The sequence below is a fragment of the Triticum dicoccoides genome, chromosome 5B, assembly GCF_002162155.2.
Source record: "Triticum dicoccoides isolate Atlit2015 ecotype Zavitan chromosome 5B, WEW_v2.0, whole genome shotgun sequence".
Classification (NCBI taxonomy): Eukaryota; Viridiplantae; Streptophyta; class Magnoliopsida; order Poales; family Poaceae; genus Triticum; species Triticum dicoccoides.
This window is the reverse complement of record NC_041389.1, coordinates 140,943,867-140,952,392: the sequence shown is the minus strand read 5'-3', so window position 1 is coordinate 140,952,392 and position 8,526 is coordinate 140,943,867.

The following is an 8,526-nucleotide window of genomic DNA, read 5'->3' as shown; positions in this document are numbered from 1 at the left end:
CTTGGGGAAGGGGGCGCCCGGGGGTGGAGTCCGGCTCGGACTCGCCCTCGGCGTCCGTGCCAAGCACGGCGGCGGCTCGGGGAAGGCGGTGGCGCGGGGCTGGGCCGGCCTGCCCGGCTGGGCCTTCGGCCCAGTCGGGCACGAGGTGTTTTTTAAAAAAAAAAACATTCCGCCGAAAGAAAAATTCCTAGAAAAATAAATAAAAATCTAAAAATTCCAAAACAAGTTTTCTCCGTCTAAATAAAATATTTAGAACAAGATGAACTTTTCTTGGCCCCTAAAATGCAATTTTAAATCATGCAACATTTTTCTAGGAGCAATAAAATCCCGAATAAACTCAAATAAAAATCCAAAAATGATTTTAACATTTTTCCTGCGATATTCCAATTATTTTGGAGAAGTCATATTATCTCCCCTCATTTATTATTTTTAAATGAATTTTTTTTCCGGAGAGAAAATAATTAAAATCAATCCTCGTCTTCAATATTTGATAGAAATTTCAAATATGAAAATTAGAAAATCCCCAAACTCTCTCCGAAGGTCCTTGAGTTGCTTAGGATTTCGAGGATTGCAAACGAAAAATCAATAAAATATGATATGCATGGATGATCTATGTATAACATGCCAAATTGGAAATTTGGGATGTTACAGATGGACATCAGGATACAAAGGTTCATGAGTCATTTTATCACCTCTAGTCATAACTCTAACAACATTATCATTATTCTTACTATTCAACTCATTAAGCAAATCATCCTATGCTTAAAGTACTTGTTCTACATGAGTTGTAACCATGGAAGCATGTTACTAATAAGCTTAAGATCATTAACAGTTCTACTCATATAATTGTTGGGGAACGTAGCATGCAATTTCAAAAAAAATCCTATGATTGCGCAAGATCTATCTAGGAGATGCATAGCAACGAGAGGGGAGAGAGTGTCCACGTACCCTCGTAGACCGAAAGCGGAAGCATTAGGTTAACGCGGTTGATGTAGTCGAACATCTTCACGATCCAACTGATCTAGTACCGAATGTACGACACCTCCGAGTTCAGCACACGTTCAGCTCGATGACGTCCCTCGAACTCTTGATCCAACAGAGGGGCAAGGGAGAGTTTCGTCATCACGACAGTGTGATGACGGTGTTGGTGATGTGATCCGCAGGGCTTCACCTAAGCACTACGATGATACTATCGGAGGAGTAAACGGTGGAGGGGGGCACCACACACGGCTAAGACAATGTTCTGCCTCTGGGATGCCCCCTACCCCAGTACATAAATGAGGGGGGGGAGGCCGGAGGCCAGGGGGCGCGCCAAGGAGGGGGAGTCCTACCAGGACTCCAAACCTAGTAGGATCCCCCCACCTTTTTCCTTTTTTCCGGAGTAGCAAAGGGGGGAAGAGAGAGGGAGTAGGAGAGGGAAAGGAGGGCACCGCCCACACCCCTTGTCCATTTCGGATTGGCAAGGGGGGCGTGCGCCACCTCCTATGGCCGGCCCTCTCTCCTCCACTAAGGCCCATGTTGGCCCATTACTTTCTCGGGAGGGTTCCGGTAACCTCCCGGTACTCCAAAACTTATCTGAAACATCCCGAAACCATTCCGGTGTCCAAATGTAACCTTTCAATATATCAATATTTACCTCTCAACCATTTCGAGACTCCTCGTCATGTCCATGATCTCATCCAAGACTCCAAACAAACTTCGGTCACCAAAACACATAACTCATAATACAAACCGTCATCGAACGTTTAAGTGTGTGGACCCTATGGGTTCGAGAACTATGTAAACATGATCGAGACACATCTACAATCAATAACCAATTGCGGAACCTGGATGCTCATATTGGTTCCTACATATTCTACGAAGATCTTTATCGGTCAATCCGCATAACAACATACATTGTTCCCTTTGTCATCGGTATGTTACTTGCCTGAGATCCGATCGTCGGTATCTTCATATCTAGTTCAATCTCGTTACCGGCAAGTCTCCTTACTCGTTCTGTAATGCATCATCCTGTAAATAACTCATTAGTTACATTGCTTGCAAGGCTTATAGTTATGTGCATTACCGAGAGGGCCCAGAGATACCTCTCCGAAACACGGAGTGACAAATCCTAATCTCGATCTATGCCAACCCAACAAACACCTTCGGAGACACCTGTAGATCATCTTTATAATCACACAGTTACGTTGTGACATTTGATAGCACACAAGATGTTCCTCACGGTATTCGGGAGTTGCATAATCTCATAGTCAGAGGAACATGTATAAGTTATGAAGAAAGCAATAGCAATAAAACTTAACGATCATTATGCTAAGCTAACGGATGGGTCTTGTCCATCACATCATTCTATAATGATGTCATCCCGTTCATCAAATGACAACACATGTCTATGGTCAGGAAACATAACCATCTTTGATTAACGAGCTAGTCAAGTAGAGGCATACTAGGGACACTTTGTTTTGTCTATGTATTCACACATGTACTAAGTTTTCGGTTAATACAATTCTAGCATGAATAATAAACATTTATCATGATATAAGGAAATATAAGTAACAACTTTATTATTGCCTCTAGGGCATATATCCTTTAGTCTCCCATTTGCACTAGAGTCAATAATCTAGATTGCATAGTAATGATTCTAACACCCATGGAGTCTTGGTGTTGATCATGTTTTGCTTGTGGAAGAGGCTTAGTCAATGGGTCTGCAACATTCAGATCCGTATGTACCTTGCAAATCTCTATGTCTCCCTCCTTGACATTATCGCGGATGGAGTTGAAGTGCCACTTGATGTGTTTGGTTCTCTTGTCAAATCTGGATTCCTTTGCCAAGGCAATTGCTCCAGTATTGTCGCCAAAGATTTTCATTGGACCTGATGCACTAGGTATTAGACCTAGATCATATATGAACTCCTTCATCCAGACTCCTTCGTTTGTTGCTTCCGAAGCAGCTACGTACTCTGCTTCACACATAGATCCCGCCACAACGCTCTGCTTGGAACCACACCAACTGACAGCTCCACCATTCAATATAAACATGTATCCGGTGTGTGACTTAGAGTCATCCGGATCAGTGTCAAAGCTTGCATCGACGTAACCATTTACGACAAGCTCTTTGTCACCTCCATAAACAAGAAACATATCCTTAGTCCTTTTCAGGTATTTTAGGATGTTCTTGACCGCCGTCCAGTGATCCACTCCTGGATTACTTTGGTACCTCCCTGCTAAACTTATAGCAAGGTCCACATGAGGTCGGGTACACAACATTGCACACATGATAGAACCTATGGCTGACGCATAGGGAATGACTTCCATTTTCTCTCTATCTTCTGCAGTGGTCGGGCATTGAGTCTGACTCAACTTCACACCTTGTAACACAGGCAAGAACTCTTTCTTTGACTGATCCATTTTGAACTTCTTCAAAACTTTATCAAGGTATGTGCTTTGTGAAAGTACAATTAAGCGTCTTGATCTATCTCTATAGATCTTGATGCCGATATATAAGCAGCTTCACCGAGGTCTTTAATTGAAAAATTCTTATTCAAGTATCCTTTTATGCTATCCAGAAATTCTGTGTTATTTCCACTCAACAATATGTCATCCACATATAATATTAGAAATGCTACAGAGCTCCCACTCACTTTCTTGTAAATACAGGCTTCTCCAAAAGTCTGTATAAACGATATGCTTTGATCACATTATCAAAGCGTATATTCCAACTCCGAGAGGCTTGCACCAGTCCATAAATGGATCGCTGGAGCTTGCACACTTTGTTAGCACCTTTTGGATCAACAAAACCTTCTGGTTGCATCATATACAACTCTTCTTTAAGAAATCCATTAAGGAATGCAGTTTTGACATCCCTTTGCCAAATTTCATAATCATAAAACGCGGCAATTTCTAACATGATTCGGACAGACTTAAGCATCGCTACGGGTGAGAAGGTCTCATCGTAGTCAACTCCTTGAACTTATCGAAAACCTTTCGCAACAAGTTGAGCTTTGTAGATAGTAACATTAGCATCAACGTCAGTCTTCTTCTTGAAGACCCATTTATTTTCCATGGCTTGCCGATCATCAGGCAAGTCCACCAAAATCCACAGTTTGTTCACATACATGGATCCCATCTAAGATTTCATGGCCTCAAGCCATTTTGCGGAATCTGGGCTCATCATCGCTTCCTCATAGTTCGTAGGTTCATCATGGTCTAGTAACATGACTTCCAGAATAGGATTACCGTACCACTCTGGTGTGGACCATACCCTGGATGACCTAAGACGTTCGGTAGTAACTTGATCTGAAATTTCATGATCATCATCATTAGCTTCTTCACTAATTGGTGTAGGAATCACTAGAACTGATTTCTCTGATGAACTACTTTCCAATTCAGGAGAAGGTACAATTACCTCATCAAGTTCTACTTTCCTCCCACTCACTTCTTTCGAGAGAAATGCCTTCTCTAGAAAGGATCCATTCTTGGCAACGAATATCTTGCCTCCGGATCTGTGATAGAAGGTGTACCCAACAGTTTCCTTTGGGTATCCTATGAAGACGCATTTCTCTGATTTGGGTTCGAGCTTATCAGGTTGATGCTTTTTCACATAAGCATCGCAGCCCCAAACTTTAAGAAACAACAGCTTAGGTCTCTTGCCAAACCACGGTTGATATGGTGTCGTCTCAATGGATTTAGATGGTGCCCTATTCAACGTGAATGCAGCTGTCTCTAAAGCATAACCCCAAAACAATAGTGGTAAATCAGTAAGAGACATCAAAGATCGCACCATATCTAATAAAGTATGGTTACGATGTTCGGACACACCATTACGTTGTGGTGTTCCAGATGGCGTGAGTTGCGAAACTATTCCACATTGTTTCAAATGAAGACCAAAATCGTAACTCAAATATTTGCCTTCGCGATCAGATCGTAGAAACTTTATTCTCTTGTTATGATGATTTTCCATTCACTCTGAAATTCTTTGAATTTTTCAAATGTTTCAGACTTATGTTTCACTAAGTAGATATACCATATCTGCTCAAATCATCTATGAAGGTTAGAAAATAACAATACCCACCATGAGCCTCAACACTCATCGGACCGCATACATTAGTATGTATTATTTTCAATAAGTCAGTGGCTTGCTCCATTGTTTTGGAGAACAGAGTCTTAGTCATCTTGCCCATGAGGCATGGTTCGCAGGCATCAAGAGATTCATAATCAAGTGATTCCAAAAGCCCATAGGCATGGAGTTTCTTCATGCGCTTTACACCAATATGACTTGAATGGCAGTGCCACAAATAAGTTGCACTATCATTACTAACTTTGCATCTTTTGGCTTCAATATTATGAACATGTGTATCACTACGATCGAGATTCGACAAAAATAGACCACTCAACAAGGGTGAATGACCATAAAAGATATTACTCATATAAATAGAATAACCATTATTCTTTGATTTAAATGAAAAATCGTCTCGCATCAAACAAGATCCAGATATAATGTTCATCCTCAGCACTGGCACCAAATAACAATTATTCAGGTCTAAAACTAATCCCGAAGGTAGATGTAGAGGTAGCGTGCCGACAGCGATCACATCGACCTTGTAACCATTTCTGACTCGCTTCATCGCCTCGTCCTTAGCCAATCTTTGTTTAATCTGTAGCCCCTGTTTCGAGTTGCAAATATGAGCAACAAAACTAGTATCAAATACCCAGGCGCTATTATGAGCATTAGTAAGGTACACATCAAGAACATGTATATAAAATATACCTTTCACTTTGCCATCCTTCTTATCCGCCAAATACTTGGGGCAGTTCCGCTTCAAGTGACCAGTCCCTTTGCAGTAGAAGCACTCAGTTTCAGGCTTAGGTCCAGACTTAGCCTTCTTCCCAGGAGTAGCAACTTGCTTGCTATTCTTCTTAAAGTTCCCCTTCTTCCCTTTGCCCTTTTTTTTGAAACTAGTGGTCTTGTTAACCATCAACACTTGATGCTCCTTCTTGATTTCTACCTCCACAGCCTTTAGCATTGTGAAGATCTCGGAATTGTCTTTTCCATCCCTTGCATATTATAGTTCATCACGAAGCCTTTATAGCTTGGTGGCAGTGATTGAAGAACTCTGTCAATGACACTATCATCAGGAAGATTAACTCCCAGCTGAGTCAAGTGGTTATGGTACCAACACATTCTGAGTATGTGTTCACTGACAGAACTACTCTCCTCCATCTTGCAGCTATAGAACTTGTTGGAGACTTCATATCTCTCAACTCGGACATTTGCTTCAATTATTAACTTCAACTCTTGGAACATCTAATATGCTCCATGACGTTCAAAACGTCTTTGAAGTCCTGATTCTAAGTCGTAAAGCATGGCACACTGAACTATCGAGTAGTCATCAGATCGAGCTTGCCAGACGTTCATAACATCAGCATCTGCTCCTATAGTAGGGCTTGCACCGAGCGGTGCTTCAAGGACATAATTCTTCTGTGCAGCAATGAGGATAATCCTCAAGTTACGGACCCAGTATGTGTAGTTGCTACCATCATCTTTCAACTTAGCTTTCTCTAGGAATGCATTAAAATTCAAGGGAACGGTAGCACGGGCCATTGATCTACAGCAACATAGATATGCAAGAAACTATCAGGACTAAGTTCATGATAAATTAAAATTCAATTTAATCATATTACTAAAGAACTCCCACTTAGATAGACATCCCTCTAGTCATCTAAATGATCACGTGATCCATATCAATTAAACCATGTTCGATCATCACGTGAGATGGAGTAGTTTTCAATGGTGAACATATCTACGTAGATCACATGTACTATATGATTCACCTTCGACCTTTCGGTCTCAGTGTTCCGAGGCCATATCTGCATATGCTAGGATCGTCAAGTTTAACCCGAGTATTCCGCATGTGCAAAACTGGCTTGCACCTATTGTATGTGAACGTAGAGCTTATCACACCCCATCATCACGTGGTGTCTCGGCACGACGAACTGTAGCAACGCTGCATACCCAGGGAGAACACTTATACCTTGAAATTTAGTGAGGGATCGTCTTATATTGCTAAAGCCGTACCAAGCAAAATAAGTTGCATAAAAGATAAACATCACACGCAATCAAAATATGTGACATTGATATGGCCATCATCATCTTGTGCCTTTCATCTTCATCTCCAAAGCACCGTCATGATCCCCATTGTCACCGGCTTGACACCTTGATCTCCATTGTAGCATCATTGTCATCTTGCCAACTATCGCCTCTACGACTATCACTACTGATTAGTGATAAAGTAAAGCAATTACATGGCGATTGCATTTCATACAATAAAGCGACAACCATATGGCTCCTGCCAGTTGCCGATAACTTTGCTTCAAAACATGATCATCTCATACAATAATTTATATCACATCATGTCTTGACCATATCACATCACAAAAAGCCCTGCAAAAACAAGTTAGACGTCCTCTACATTGTTGTTGCAAGTTTTACGTGGCTGCTACGTGCTTCTAGCAAGAATCGTTCTTACCTACACATCAAAACCACAACGATTTTTCGTCAAGTGTGTTGTTTTAACCTTCAACAAGGATCGGTCGTAGTCAAACTCTATTAAACTAAAGTTGGAGAAACAGACACCCGCCAACCACCTGTGTGCAACGCACATCGGTAGAACCGGTCTCATGAACGTGGTCATGTAATGTTGGTCTGGGACGCTTCATCCAACAATACTGCCGAATCAAAGTAAGACGTTCGTGGTAAGCAGTATGACTATTATCGCCCACAACTCAATGTGTTCTACTGATGCATATCATCTACGCATAAACCTGGCTCGGATGCCAATGTTGGGGAACGTAGCATGCAATTTCAAATAATTTCCTACGATCACACAAGATCTATCTAGGAGACGCATAGCAACGAGAGGGGAGAGTGTGTCCACGTACCCTCATAGACCGAAAGTGGAAGTGTTAGGTTAAGGCGGTTGATGTAGTCGAACATCTTCACGATCCAACCGATTTACTACCGAACGTACGACACCTACGAATTCAGCACACGTTCAGCTCGATGACGTCCCTCGAACTCTTGATCCAGCAGAGGGTCAAGGGAGAGTTTCGTGAGCACGACGATGTGATGACGGTGTTGGTGATGTGATCCGCGCAGGGCTTCGCCTAAGCACTACGATGACACTATCGAAAGAGTAAACGGTGGAGGGAGGCACCGCACATGACTAAGATAATATTCTGCCTCTGGGATGCCCCTGCCCCCGTATATAAAGGAGGGGGAGGAGACCGGCGACCAGGGGGCGCGCCATGGAGGGGGGAGCCCTACTAGGACTCCAAACCTAGTAGGATTCGCCCCCCCCCCCACCCCACTTTTTTCCTTTTTTCGGAGTAGCAAAGGGGGGGAAAGAGAGGAGTAGGAGAGGGAAATGGGGGCACCGCCCCCACCCCTTGTCCAATTCGGATTGGCAAGGGGGGCGCCACCTCCTATGGCTGGCCCTCTCTCCTCCACTAAGGCCCATGTTGGCCCATTAT